The following is a 15,548-nucleotide window of genomic DNA, read 5'->3' as shown; positions in this document are numbered from 1 at the left end:
TAGGTTGGATATTTAGAAAAGTTTCTTCATCCAGAAGGTGGTTGGGCACTGGAACAGGCTCCTCAGGAGAGTGATCCCAATACAAAGACTGACAGTTCAAGAAGCATTTGGACAACACTCTCAGGCACATGGTGTGATTGTTGGGGTGTCCTGTGCAGGAGTTGGGCCAGGAGTTGGAGTTTGGTGATCCTTATGGGTCCCTTCCAGCTGAGGATATTCCATCATTCTCCTTCACTGATCCTCCTCAGAGGCACTGGATACAATGACAGTCTACATCCGTAAAAGGGGATTCTTCTAGTACACTGTGCACCAGTTCCCCAGTTCTGTCTTAAAAGGGCTGTTTGAAGTGGGAGCCACTTTCTGCTGCTGCAAAGGAACAAGTGTCCTAGTGACAGCTGAGGGTTTGTGCGACCCTTGGATCACTGATTTTAAATTTAGCTTATCACCCAGTTTTTTTCCTGTGCCAAATTACCAGGACATTTCATTTAGTTGTACCTTCACAAAGGAAATATAGGTAGGAGGAGTAAACAGTTTTGACTTAAAAAGTGACAAATTGACAGGGAGGTTCCCTCAGCCACCTTTCACTCATTTTTAGCTGATTGTAGGGTTTCCAGATGGCAGCAATTATTTCTGATATTAAGTTGAAATTCCAATCAAAGATTTTTTTTTTAAAGGCTGAAAGAATGCCTGTGTAGTTACATTCATGACCAAAAGGTCCTGAAACAAAGAAGCACCTCTGAAAGGATGTGTTTTCAAACCCACTCACATACATAACGTTTTAAGAGCTGTCACCATCAGAGCACTTTTTATGGCCAGTTCCTGAAGGAAGTGGTTGTAAAGATGTGGTATGAAGAGCAGCAAATCCAGGTGCTGAGCAGAGAGCTTTTGAACTTAGAGCAAATGCGTGATACTTTTTGTAACCAGAACAACTGCTGTTTGTGACCATCTGAACTTTGAGCCACAAGAAAATGTCTTTGGGGTTCATCAGGCTGATATCCTGTCTCTAACCACAGCCTGTACCAGACACTTCAAAGGGAAAGAATACAAGAAACTCTGTATTGGAATCATCTGCCAGCAGAGGAAATTTCTTCCCAACATCAGACAATTTGTCATTGATTTATCCCCTCAAACAGGAGAGTTTATGTGCCTCTTAAAAAAAAATCCAGTTGAATGTTAACAGTGCTGTGAGTTTATTCATTAACCCTAACAAATTTTTATTTGAAATATATTTGATTTCTCTAAAATAACAACTCTTCTACATTTTCTCTGGTGGCTTTCCCAGTGCTGAAATGACAGTTTGAGGGTTTTTTCCAGCCACCTTTTTATACAGCTTGCCCTTGGAATGTGTCGATGTTCAGGAGCTGCAGCCTTATGGCAGCTATTTTGCAAATGACAGTGTCTTCTCCTTCAAATCCTTCTCCTGGCAAGAGATTTAATCCTCTTTTATGGATCCTGTAACCATCATTTCCTGATTGTTGGGATGATACTATGTTCTTATTGTTGTACAGTTTCTCTGGAGCCTCCTGTATGTCAAAGACCCAAAACAGATGGAGGGTATGAGGCAGGTAGAGAAAACACAGCAATTTATTGGTTTGTCTGTTTCTCAGATTGCTGACATTGAGCTGGATTTATAATATTTGTTTTCTAGAACTCAGATACTTTCCAAGGTACAGCTGTGCTGTAGCTCTGAATATAAACTAGGATGAACGGGGTGTTTGACAGGAAGGTGAAAAGTCTGTATTTAGGTTCAAGGGGCTTTGCACTGAGAGGTGTTAAATGTCTTAATTTTTTCTGAAACCCATGAGCTTGATAGGTGTAAAACACTGACCCTGCTGAGGTCAATGGCAAACTTCCCACTGGCTTTAGTAAAGTATAATCACCCCCAAAATACAAGGTTAGCTGCCACTAATTATTGGCAGCTATTTTTCTGAGAGCCTGGCTAATGCACAGAACAAACCAGAATGCCTCTGTGGGTTTTATTTCTTTGTGCAAAGGTCTATGCATTTTCCCAAACCCTAAAATGAAATACAGAAAATTTCTGCAGCCTAAGTTGCCATCACAACCCATTTAAGGGTCATTTATTTGATCTTAGTCACAAACAACACAAAGACCTGCTTTGCTCAATACAAGGCCTGGCCAGTTCAGCAGTTCAGCCACATAGTAACAACTTGGTGGTTCTGCTGCAGAAACTCACTGGCTGATGTTTGGATCTTAACGTGAGACTTCTAATTTGGTCATTTAGTGAATTTTAATTGCTTCAACATGAAGTACAGATGAGCAGCATCTCTGGAAACCAGGCCACAGATCACTGAAAATAGTAGGTACAGGGCTCTCTAAGATGTGGGTCCTAAGGTTCTGCGCCTCATTGAATTTAATTACAGCTTGGAGTAAAAAGACACACACAAATTCATCTTTGGCTTGGTTTCTTACAGATTTGTGTTTGCACCATTAATCTTCTGCTTGTCCTGTCCATTGCTCCAGTAATGCTTCTTGAGCCACATGTCCAGGGAAAACCAAACCAAAGTCTCAAAGACATTAATTTCCAACAGGCTTCATAAAAATAGGCATCTGGGTAAAACAGAGAGCCCTTAGTATTCTTGCAGAGCTCATTCCTGATTAGACACTGGGCAAACAGTGTGGGAAAACCCTTGTTACAAGTGCCTTACCTGTGGATAAACTGAGCTGACAGTCATGCCCTGCTGGACACTAAACAGCTACCCCACAAGAGCAGCTTTGCTTTCACAACATACCTCTCACTTAAACAGCCAGTCGTGCTCAGACACATCCTTTAGAAACCAAGCCCTGTTTATTTCATCACTTGTGGAATACTTGTTTTAACCTATACCAGCGATATCTAGGAGGGAAGTGACATGTTTTCCCAATCAGAGCAAAGATATGTGTCAAGTAATGCCCTGGGTTTTTTCAGTTTGACTCTAGCTGCTAGAGGGTCTGCTTCACAATTTGTTAATTCAGCTGTGAGTGTTGGCTGCATCTTTGAAGGACTGATTTTTTTGTTGTTGTTGTGGCTGATTTTTTTGTTGTTGTTGTTATCAGACTGAAGTCTGCTTTCACCTTTTTTTACCATTTTCTTGTGTACATCAGTATCAGTATTTTCCCACCTATGATGCTAAATTATTGTAGCTGCAAAGCCAGTGATTCCAAGAGATTTCTTTGGGCTTCTGCTTGTATGATGAGAGAGATTCTTGTGCTCCAAAAGTCTTAAAATGTCTGGGTCTTGCTAATAATAACAACAACCCAAAAGGGAATAGTCTAGCTGACTGTATGTAGGCCAGACTTAATCAATTAACACACAGATAATGACATAGCAGCCTATGGAGCCTTCTAAATATAATTGTGTGTGAAGAAGGCCACTGGCTACAGGATGTCTTCACAAGTTAAACAGTACATAACTGCCAGTATTTAGATCTGGGATTTCCAGAAGACCACACAGAGAGCAACAGCGTCTTCTGAAGAAATGTACATCTTTCCATGCTAATATCTCTACTGAAAGCACAGCTCAGGGGACACTGAGATCAGAAATTTATTTCCACTGCCATCTTTTAAGGCTGGTGGTTGCAAACTGATACCTGCTGGAATTGTTCAGCCAATGGGGTTGTTCCCACGTACATCATTGCAGAGCACACAGAAACTTTGCTTGCCTTGAAAGTTTTGGTCGTATGCGCTGCCGTATTGTTCAAGCTCATATGAGCAGAAGTTTGCATAACAGCTCTTAAGAAAGGGGGCCTCAAAATGTCAGAGGGAGCCCCCTTTCATGTAGAAGATGAAAGCCACATTGTCTTGGCTGAATTCCAGCATCTATCTATGTGTGTTCGAGCGGATGATGGAGGATTTCTGGTGGTGGCTCCTGAACCAGGCGCCCTTTTTCAGCCAATAAGGCTGAGTTGATTTGCCTTGATTTTGCCATGGGCTAAATTGGGTACAAAGGGGTTACAGTAAACTCTTAATTGGTGGCTGCTTGAATGTGTGTGCGAGCCCCTAGTTCACCCATGTGTACAAGGAGGGCAAAATAGGGGTGCCTTCCTTTTTGACCCTTTTGTCTAATCTGGTTTGATTGTAAGATCTTCCAGGCAGGGATTGATACTGCATGGTTGCACATTGTCTGCTGTACTGGGGATCCTGGTTCCAGTGGCATATAACAGCCCTCAGCAGCTACTTTCACGTGAATAAAATATGACCAGCAGTGTGGTCTGAGTAATCTATCAAATAACCCCCAGCTCCACCCACATACAGCTCCTCCATATGAATCCTGAGGTTAATTAAAAGAATATAAAGAATAGTAGGGTTAGAGTGATTTTGGTTGCGCGCCGAAGATTGATGTAACCTCACAAGCTCCCCGTGCTGTTCCTCCAGGCTTGGGGTTTTACATCGTTGCTGGCTAGTCCCCAAAAGACCAGGACTAGGTTCCTAGCTGTGCTGTGGAGGCTATGCCAAACTACAGGTTTAAATATTCATTGCATTCTTCACATGCCAAATCATCTAAATTGGAAAGCAGGAGTCTAAGATTTTGCAAAGCTGCTCTTGCACAAAAAGACCATTAAAAATTCATCGTGACAGAGAAAAAACAACAACATTGCCAGTAGTAGGGAACTTTCTGTTGACTTGGCTAATGCTGTGTGGAGCTAACCCACATTAATCCACTTAAATGGAAGGGTGAGCCTGATCCAGTAAAAGCAATAAATCCTCTTTAGAGCTGACCAGACTCCAGTTGCACTATAGGAGAACCAGGCTGAATGGCAAACAGTTGGCAGGGGGTAACTGGATGGAGCCTGAATTTCCAATGCACCAGATGATTTAACCCACAGCATCCCCTTTCCCTTATATGTGCAAACCAGCTGTGGGTAGGACCACATCCCAAAGTTCTTGGCACCAGAGTTGGAATGATAGACTGCAGGATGGGGAAACTTCCTGCCAATACAGAACTAAAAGATTGAAGTAGCTCTCTTCATCACAGGGACAGGGTACCTGAAATGCCTGTGTTGGAAGAGTTACCCCAGGCAGCTCAAGCAAAAGGGGAGAAATGCAGGGAGCAGATGTGGACAGAGAAATGCCTGACCTGGAGCTAGTGGGGCTCTGCCTTGCCTTGGAGGCAGTTTACAGATGTCAAGAGAAAATGGTCAGCTGCTGCTGCCTTGCTATGGGTGAGGGACTAAGTGGGTTGCTCTTAAACTCCACAGAATTACATCTGAAGCTGAACTGGTTTGGGAGCAAGTGGATCTGCATGCCTGGGAAGTGGCTGTTACTATCAGAGAGCAATTTTCTCAAGGCTGACCCAAGACATGGAACTAAATCCAGACTGGGTGAATATCTCTGTTTCCTTATTCCTCTGAGAAACTGGGCCTGAATTTAAAAGGCTGTTCAACACTTTGAAGCCACCCACAGTTCTGTCTTTGCCTCCCACGCAAGCTCCAAGGAACTGACTCATTCCCACCGTATTTTCAGCTGTGCGTAGATCCTGCTCACAGCTCGGGAAGCTCCCCGTTCAGCCAAGCAAATCAAGTGCACATTGTGCCTTGAGTTAGCTGAGCTTGAAAGGGCTTTGCCACACCGACTCACAGCCGACAGTATCTGAAGACATCTGGCCTGCCTTTTAAAGTCGAGTAGGGGCCATATTCTTGAGTTAGCTGTGTAATTTATGCCTTATCTGCTGTTCTCTATTCATGATGCTTCCTTATGTTAAATAGCTGTGAAAATAAGTGACAATGTCATATGCTGTTCAATGGAAAGAGGTCTGCTTATGAGCAGGCATTCACCTCTCCTCTCCTCTTCCAAATGGCAAACTCTCATTTCTCTCGCCATGGGGACACTGTCTTGGGTTTTGCAGAGCTTTCAAGGGTATGAATGATACGTACAGTTCTGGATGGTTTGTGACTCAGGAAAGCTTTCCTGCAAGGGGAGATGCAGGTTTGTCCCTCTGTCTCTTGCCAGTCTGGTGAGCTGAAATTCCAGCTCTTTCCAGTTTCGACTAAAGTCCTGACATTCCTGGATTTCTAACTCACTAACTCTTTCACTGCTGAGGAGAATATTTCACTTCTTGCTGACATCATGCTGTCCTCCCGCTATGCCATATCCACTGTGAGTCTTTAAAGCTTCATACTATGCCTGAACAATTACACCCACGTTTTGACTGGGAAACAGAGACAGATGAAGGCAGTTAGAAGGAGGACGTGGGAGCCTTGCCTTCTATTTTCCTGTTCTTCACACAGGGCTCATTACTGCCATCTTTCCCCCTGCCTGGTAGCAAATTTCCAGCAAATGTATTGGGGTCACCACTTCCTGCTTCTCTGTAAAAAGTAACTCTGTTCTATTTGGGCTCTAGACCACTTCTGCATACCATTACACCACAGCACAGTCTTTCTTTACAGATAAACATTTGCAGGTTAAATGCTACTCACTACATCATTACAGAAGAGAGGGGGAGTAAACATCCTTTGCAGTACAAAGGCATTGTCAACAAACTTAGAGAGAAGGGGAGAAATATCCAAAGGCACTGTCCATTTTTGGCTTGTTGCATTTGGTTTCTTTCATGCTACTCACTGAATGTTTGCCCCCTCTGCAAAAATGCAGGGCAAAGGCCTGGCTGTCGTCTGCACTATTAACAAATGAAGTCAGGAATTTACCTCTGTTGCCACCTGGGAATTGAATAATATAAAACCTAGCTCCTCTGTCCTTCTGGTACTGGGCTGAGTTCCATCAGCTTCTGAGGAGCTTTTTGGAGTGCAGAGTCCTGACCCACTCACAGTGGCTAGTATGAGCTGAGACATGAATAAACAATAAAGGAGATAAAGGAGAGGCTGGGTTGAAAGCAACAGCTGTTTCCTATGGACTCCTGAATAAACTCCAGCTCCTCTAGCTGATGGGCTGGGCTTTTGTCGTTGTGCAAAGGAATGAACTGCTCTGGGAATGGCATTCTGATATGAGAGCAGCAGTGTTTGTGTATCACCAAGTATAAAGGGTCTGCTCAAAAGCTTTTAAGAAGAAAAAGACACCTCTTAATAATATATTTCAGGTAGTTCCTAAACTTTTAGCTGTGTTATCTCACTTCAGCTGTGGTTCTAGAAGTAGAATTACACCCAGACTTGCACATGTAGCTCTTGTATGGCAAAGAGAAAAGTCCTTAGCCCAAGATAGCCTTTTGCTGACTCCAGATGTGCTCCTCTACTGTAAAACACTTTGGAGGCCCAATGCTACATTACATAGTGGTTTTAACATTCATTTCACCAGGAGCAATCCCTTCTCTGTGTAACTAAGCAAAAGGTTTGGCTTGAGCCTGTTGCTATAATGAATTTCTAAAGCTGGGCTTGTGGGAATTACTCCATTAGTTAAGCACGAGCCTCTGCCTCTGCTCTACCCCCAGGAGTTCATATCAAGTTTTGGAGCTTTAAGTATTTACTCCTGTTTTCTACCAGTGGAGCAGAGAGATTAGCTTGGCCAGGAGAAGTGGATTTTCCTTGTACTTCTGTTGTGTAAGCTCATTCCATTTGTTTGGAAATCAAGCATTTTTCTTTTATAGAGAGGTAGAGCTTTTTGGTTATCTCAACACTACAGCAAGAGAAAATTCTAATATCAGATCCAGGAAAGAGATAAATGCAATATATCTTAATGCAAAAATGTCCTTTGCAGTTTACTAGTACCAAGTTAATATATCTGAAAATCCTTTAGAAAGTCTATTCACTTAGGTAATCTCTTACTTTGCGGAAGACCTGGTCGCTTTTATTTATATATGTAAATCCTCCCACAAATTATTCCAGATTAGCAAGTCCCTGTCCTCCCTCTCTGTCTCTCAGCTGAAGAAGAGTGGCCATAAACTACCATTGACACTGTCACTGCAGAGACCTTCCTTACAAAAATAAAGATCTTGTAGGGAGACAGAATTTCAAGTAGCCCCATTTTTAATTCTTCTCTCTTTTTTTCTTTCTTTCTTTTTTTTTTTTTAAGCAGTATGTATAACCTGTTTTATAATGTGAATAAGCAGAACCTGGAGTGGGTCCACTGGTGCATCCTCTCTTCAATATAAGGCACTTGGCTACAGCTGTGGTGGGAATTGAGGGCAGCTGCATCTAGTGGGCTGTGCTGAGGGCCTCTTTGTGACTCTCTGGGGTGGCTGCAGGGTACCTGGGCTGCTGGCAAACTGGCCACCTTAGGAAAACAGAGCATTCCAGCCCCATCTCCCCAGTGAACCAAGAAATGGAGCTGTGACTCCATCCAGGTTGTCTGTATCTTCCTTTTTACAGGGGCAAGGCTAGGTAAAATCCCTGGGAAAGTGAAATCTAAGGGAAATCAAGACTTAAAACTTCCATTTGTATATTTGAAATAAGTAATACCTTGCCTTAGAGCAAACCTAAATATAATAAAAACACAAATCCGATAAATTTCTAATGCTGTTTCTGAAATCAGTATTTAAAGTTCAATATTTGTTAGAACTCAAGTCAATACCTTCAACGTTTCCTTTTTAATTTATCTTTTCTCTTTTTCACCAAGTCTTGCCCATCTCAACTGCTTTCCTGAGGCTCTTTTTTGTTTATCCTACACAATTTCCTTCCTTCCTTCAAGTCCAGACCCCCTTGCTCCCCTGGGGGGACTTTGTATGATAGCTAGGCACTAATCATGTACTTCTGCCCCAGAAGCACAGATAGGGCCTTCCTCCCCCTGCTTCCAGTCAAGGGAGGATGTAAGGCATAATGGTAATCTTAAACAACACTGCTATTCATTGTTTGAGAGATCTGGGAAATATCCTTGAATTCAGCTTGCTAAATTAGCTGCTTCTTGAGTAACCCACAGCTGCTGCGTATCTGTCCCATTACATTTTCCAAATTGCAGCAGTTCTCATTACGTATGATAGTTTCTGAGCATATGGACCTTCCACTAGTTTATGTCTCTGTGTAGCTCTGTTGCCACGAATGTACACACAGAAATATTTTCTTTTGTACTTAAAAAAAAAACCCAAAAAACCCCAAACAATTCTTGAAATAGATTAAAGACAGGCATTTGCAATTACTCAGATGGAGCAAAGATGTTGGAGTGCTTCAGAATACAGCCTTTGTCAGGAGCCAATACTTAGATTAAAATGTTGCTTCTGGCAGTAAAAGTGTAACTACCAGTGGTTTTAAAGCTTCATCCTGCCTGTTGTGCACATGAACATCTCTCTTGAAGTTGGCAAACCTCATCCTGTGCTTGCAAATCTTGAAAATCAGATGGACCATCAGTGTCAGGTGATGCTTAACTGTCTATATGAGGCAATGACATGGGTTTGGATTTGGTCTTGTGTGTTTGCTCCTTCATATTGATTTACAGTGGAATTTGGTTTGCAAGAAATTTTATTTCTGGTGTTACTGTGTTTACACTTCCTACTCTTTGATAACTTCTCTGTATGTGCAGGGAACTTAAGCAAATCTTAAAGAGGAATGTTTCTGTGTCTCCACCCTCTTGTGCAGTTTTCTAGGCTTTGTCCTTCAAAATGGAGCAGCATCCTTGAGGAAAACCCAAACTTCTGTCTTTACAATGTTCCTTGGGACACAGCTGGTTCCAACAGGGAGTAATTGAAGCATCAAGAACTTTAACTAAAAATGCACTGCTGAACAAGTGAAAATTTTCCTTGAAGCCCTAGAACTCTGTTCAATGCCTCTGATCCCATTCAGGGTTTATTTCATCAACTTCAGGAGGAGTCTGACCAGGGATGAGCACTGCACTCTAAATCTTGGGAGAAGTGTCACACATTTGCATATTGTCTGTTGTCACATCACACAAAACAAGGGGTGACAAACTATATCCTCTGTAGTGTATCCTTGGGCTATGCTTGATTGTGTGGTCACCAGCAAGGGACAGCTAATATCTCTGTCACAGTGGTCTTTACTGTGTTATTAGGGTTAGTAGGCTACTGGTATTTATCTCTTCATCTTCCTTCTGTTCCTGGTCATCTCTTGTCCCTCTTCTGTTTTAATCCTCTTTGCTCCTTTTATAGCTAAAGATGTCCCCTCAAACACATCCACCTAAGTACAGGTACAGCCCGATTCACTTCTGTATCTGAGCCCTCCTGCAACACACATTTATATCCAACCCCTGCTTAATGCTTTGGTGCTGCAGGAGGGGAGGATCATCTCTCTCCAGCAGGAGCTACAGAGCAACTGGAGATGGGAATCTGTGCAGGGATGTGGCTCTCCTGCAGCCTGGGAGAGCTGACAGTTCTAAGGGCTCTCAGGTACCACTTCCATGCTGGTGCATTTGGGAGGGTGTGTAATGGATCCCTAGGAGCTGGTCAGCGATGGGCAGGGAGCTGCCAAGCCCTGGCAGCTGTGAAAACAGAGCTGTGGGCCCTTGAAACAGCCAGGTGCTTCATCCTCTGTTAGAAGGAGATGCCTCCTCCTCATCAGGATGCACAGGCAGGAACTCTGCAAGAGAGGCCCTTCTCACAAAATAGAGGAAGAGGGTTTGGGTTTCCTTTCAGTGGCCTCTAAATCATTTGTCCAGAACAGAGAGTTGTCTCTTCCTGGAAATATTTAGGCTCATTCCTTTAGAAGTCATCTATGATTGTGTTAGTATTCGTGCATAAATGAATATTAATAGTGAATGTGGTCTGACTACTGGGCCCATTTCCTCCCACAGCTGTTTTTGTAAGAGACCTGATGCAAAAACATCTTGTGCACATATCTTCCAGCCTGGCTCCTCCGCAGGCGAGCTTGATGGAGAACACTCTGCTGGTTGTGGTTTAGGCATGGACATAGCACATAGCTGCTCAGTGCTGTCAGGGTCTCTACAGATCTGCATTCACCTCACAGCAGACATTTAGGTACCAAGGGAACTTGTGTTTTAACTGGAAAAAAGCTTATGTGCCAAAAGTCTCCTGTTATAGGGGAGGTTGCAGCTGAGCAGAGGTTTGGAGGGGCTTAATGCTGGACTTGGCTGTTCCAGCTGGCAAGAAAAGCCCACCCACAGCTTAGGTGGGACCAGCACCTGAAATCAAGTATTGAAACACCTGCATTATAGCCCTTTTATTTTATTTGGATACGGTCCTGTGCAGTTCTACATTTATTGTTTTTTTGTGGATTTATCCCAAAGATAGTGCTGGGAGTGAACCTGGGATTTCTGCAGAAAAAGATGATCCCAGAGATAACAGGTTCTGAGAAGAAATACTCCAAATGCTCCATTTTTTAATCATTAAATGAGTATATCACTAGAGATGTAGATTGATTTAAGTAGGAAAAGGGATTTGCTGTATGACTCACATGTCTGAAGCATTGCTACTCATTTTTTGATGTAAAACCCTCTCAACTGCTTGCAAATGAGCTGCAAAGGATTCCTGTGCTCGGAAACTCTTGAGCAAGTGATTTTGGCTTGAACATTTGAAGAGGTTGCTTGCAGATGATGCACATGCTGACCACTTCTGTTGAGAAAAAGCCTGATTCAGAGTATACAACAGGCAGCAAAAAGGCTCACATTGCCCCAAATTAGTCACAAATAACTTGCCTTAGTCTAGGTTTTAATCACATGATCCAATTACAAAGCCTGTCAATATGAAATAAATGTTCCCACCTTTGGTTATTTTCTTGGTGTGGAAATCTGCCCACAGCCTAGTGCCCAGCAACGAGTCTGTGTATCTTGTTCCTGTTGCAGAAGAGGAAGGGGGACGCAGGAAGGCTTGTTGGGGAAACAGGCAGCTTGAAAACCTTTCTTTCAGCCCTAAATGGGAGCAGAGCAGCCCATGGAGATACTGTCACAGATCCAAGCAGGCTGGGGTTAAATGGTTTCCTCAGCTTTTCTTCCTAAATCAATTTGAATATTCTTGGCAAGCTCTGTTACTATGCATGGTGGGCAGCTGTGATTCAAGCAGGGAATTTTTTCCCCTTTCTACTGTCCCAGTCTTCCTGTCTTGTGCAGATGTGATCCTTTCCCTCTGTCTGCCTAACAGCTAATTATTTTACCACATGAGGCAATAGTCTGAAGAAAACAGACCATGCATATTCTTGAAAGCAGCAACTATGTTACAATGTCGGGGGGGATGGGTAATTAGAAAAATAAGGAGTCACTTCCTTCTGACCCACTCTACTCCTTAAGAAAACCTCCAGAAATAGCAAGCATTCTGATTTACAAGGGACCAGCCTACCTCCCAAGTTAGTACTCCCCACATTTAACAGCAGAACCTTGCACTATGCTTTTTGGGAAAGCAGGGAAAAAGACAGTTGAATATGTTAGACATCCAGCTAACAGCTCTGCAATCTGTGGCAACCCAAAACCAAAAACCCTGTAACTGCAAGAATGCAGACAAGAGTGCATCAACTGCTCCCCAGAAGCTGCCTTGGTGTCGCTGCATTGAACTTTCATTCCTAATCCAAATTATGCTTTTCTGGTTAAAATCCTTAGTCCCAGGCTCTGGAAAGGGCAGAAATTCTGCTTCTCGTGTTTGCTGGTTACGCTAGAGGGGGCTTTTCTGCTGGGGCTTTGTAGCTCGCTGCAAAGCTCTAAACCAGCATCTGCCACTGTGTCCCAGGTGTGAGCTCTGAGCTTCCAGAGAGCACCATCCCCATGCAGGTGTGTTTTGCAGCCTACAGACTGTGCTTTGAGAATGCCTGCAGTATTGGGTTACACAGGCAGGACAGGCAGGGGAGCGCTGTATTTCCAAATCCCACAGAAGCTCAGCATCTGTTGCTTGCTGTAGCACGGCTGTGATAGAAGCTGAAGTGTGTGGTCCTGCTGAACCGTGCCTGCTGTATGCCTCCTTCTCACTCCAGCACAAGAACAGGTCAGCACTGTTGGCCCTGGAAAGGCTGGCATGTCTCTTGTATTTGGGGGACCCTGGTTTAAGAAGTGAGGAGCTTGGTGTTTTGCCAGGGCAGCAGTAGCATATGAATGCCGAGAGGCACAAAGGAGGGCTCCAAAGGAAGGCATGTGACTCAAGATGAGGTAGGGGCTGTCTGGTACTTTTGGAAAAGTCAAATTAGGGCCTAAGGTGCTAATCATTGCTGCATTTGGCAGGATAAAGGTTTCTACAGAGGTCTACTACTGCTGCAGCAAAAGCTGCAGGGTCTTGAATCACAGGAAAATGCCACCACTTTTTTTGGCAGGCAGCTACTTTTCCTAGGTGGAAGAAGCATGCTTCAGTATGGGATAAAACCAAGGCCTGCCCCTAGACCGAAACATCCACACCAAGGGACCAAGTGGACTGGGTATTTTATCTTTAAAATTCTGCACAAGCAAACATAAAAGGTGACCCATACTGCTCTGAAGGCCAGCACCTGCTGCCTTCCTGGATAACCTGGTCAATGAATCCTCTTTCTTTTTGAGCTGTAGCTTAAAAGTTGAGGTGCTTACTTTTGACTAAGCAGACTACTCTCCTGAAAGTAAGCTTCCTGCCTCAATCCCTGAAGCAGGATGGAAAGAACTCTGTCCATCCTGGACAGTTCAAGGAACTGTCTCAAGGAACACATGACTTTACTGACAGCAATGGAACAAGAGCCAAAAGAATGAATTTTCCTCCTTTTTTTTTTGTTGCCATTTTAAGAGTGGATAATCATTTAATTAGTTTTCACCCTCTGGGGATGTAAGTTCTTGTATAATTAGATAACGAGCAATTATGATTACTGCATTTTGTTCTCACATGGCAGAATGTGGATTCCAGCAGTGACCACATTTCAAAGGCTCATGTTCCAGGTTATTACCCAGTAATGCTATGAGAAGCCCTAATGCCTCTCTTATAAGAAGACTTTAGACAGGACAAATCTACCAGTTATTACAGGTGCTAACATAAATCCCACCTGCTCTTACTGGACTTGTCCTACATGATTTGTGCCAATACTCACTACGACAGGAAAACCCTAAAATATTCCAGGGAGATTATGTGGTTGGGTCCTTCCCAAAATACTGCCTTTCATGTCCTTAATGCCACCCTTGCTTTTCCTGCTTTGGCAGGGGAAGCCAAAATCAGGGTTACACAGAGTGGTTTAGAACAGAAAGTTCCAGGCCAACACAAAGGTTTCAATTTGGAGTAGCCCCCAGAAGTGCTGCTGTGCTAAGAAAAGTGCCTGATGGCAGTCAGAACTTACAGGATCTACTTGCACTGAGGCCAATAACTGGCAATTAATTAATTCGTTAAAATGCCTGGCGAGATTTAAAATGGGTGTGTGGTGAGAACATGCATGTAAGAGAAAGATCTTGAAACTACTTGGGCTTTAGGGCAAAAAAAAGCCAGAAGGGAGATGGGTGCAGAGATTAAAAGGTGCAGGCAAGGGGCCCATATCTGTCATTTTTCCTCCTGCTACAGTTTAATTACTACTCCTAGGCTTTAGGAACAGAGATTTTTTAAATTTTTTTTTTTTTTAAATGTATGTGAAGGAACATGAGTTCTGCAGCAGAAGATGGCCCTTAATACCATCCCAAGTATCTCCTAAAACTCTTAATATGCTTTATTCATGACCCAGAATAGAAACTGTTACCCTAATCTTCAAGGTTAAAGTTGCTTTCAAAAGGAAAAACAAAATTTAAAAAAACCCAAATAAACCAATTGAGAAATAAAGCCCCATGCTGCTTCTCCTCCCTGATCTTCTCCTTCTTCCAGCAGTACCACAACAGAATTCTGCATGAGGCACAAAGAAGGCAAGAAGCTCTTTTCCAGCTGTTTGGGCAATAAGCAGATGTGCACAGAAAACTTGTTCTGTGCAGCTGTTAGTTGGTTAATTGGGCTGCAGCACCAGCTTAGAGGAAGGTAAGCAATTTACATGGAGGATGTTATTAAAGATCTATTTTAATGTTTTAATGCAATGAAGGTAAGAAGCAAAATTAGAAGCCTGTTCTGAATAGAAGAGTTTTTTTTCTTGAGGCCTATAATAGCAAAGTTGCAGTGGCTTACAGCACCAGCACAACAAACCAACCCAATAGGAAGGAACAAGCATAACATAGCAGGGCCCAAATAAAACAAAATTTTAGCTGAAATATTTGCTGAAAAAATTCATATCCATTTTAGAAGCAGATATACTTGGTTTAAAAAAAAAAAAAGAACAACAACAACAACAAAAAAACCAAACCAAAACAAACAAAAAAACCCAAAAACAAACAAACAAACAAAAAAAAACCAAAAAACCCCACAAAACTAAAAAAAAAAAAAAAAACACCACCTCACCAAAATACCCAAACAAACAAACGAAAAAAAGCCCTCAAATCTCCACACCAAACCAAACAAGCAAGCCCCCCCTCCCTTCAAACAAGTAGATCGAGAAACTAGATTGAAACTAGATCTTCCACAGTTTTGGAACAGCTAGTGGCACTTGTTTGTGGAAAATAGCTGAAGTGCCCACAGGGAGGAATTCACTATTGAAAAAGTTGACTAGCAAATGTCGACGGAGCCGTATTTAGTCCTTTCCACACAAAAGCCATGTCAGGCAAAACAAGTGAAAGGGGAGGAGCAGGGACCATGCATTAGTACTGAGCAGAGGTATAGCCAGATGTATTTATTTTTTCCCAAGAATGCACAGTGATGAAACGCAAATTTGGGGTTTAAGGGTGGCCTTACTATTTTTTCCAATTAAAATCCTGTCTATCTG

The sequence above is a fragment of the Serinus canaria genome, chromosome 3, assembly GCF_022539315.1.
Source record: "Serinus canaria isolate serCan28SL12 chromosome 3, serCan2020, whole genome shotgun sequence".
Classification (NCBI taxonomy): Eukaryota; Metazoa; Chordata; class Aves; order Passeriformes; family Fringillidae; genus Serinus; species Serinus canaria.
The sequence above is the reverse complement of the archived record's forward strand: the minus strand, read 5'-3'. Positions refer to the sequence as shown.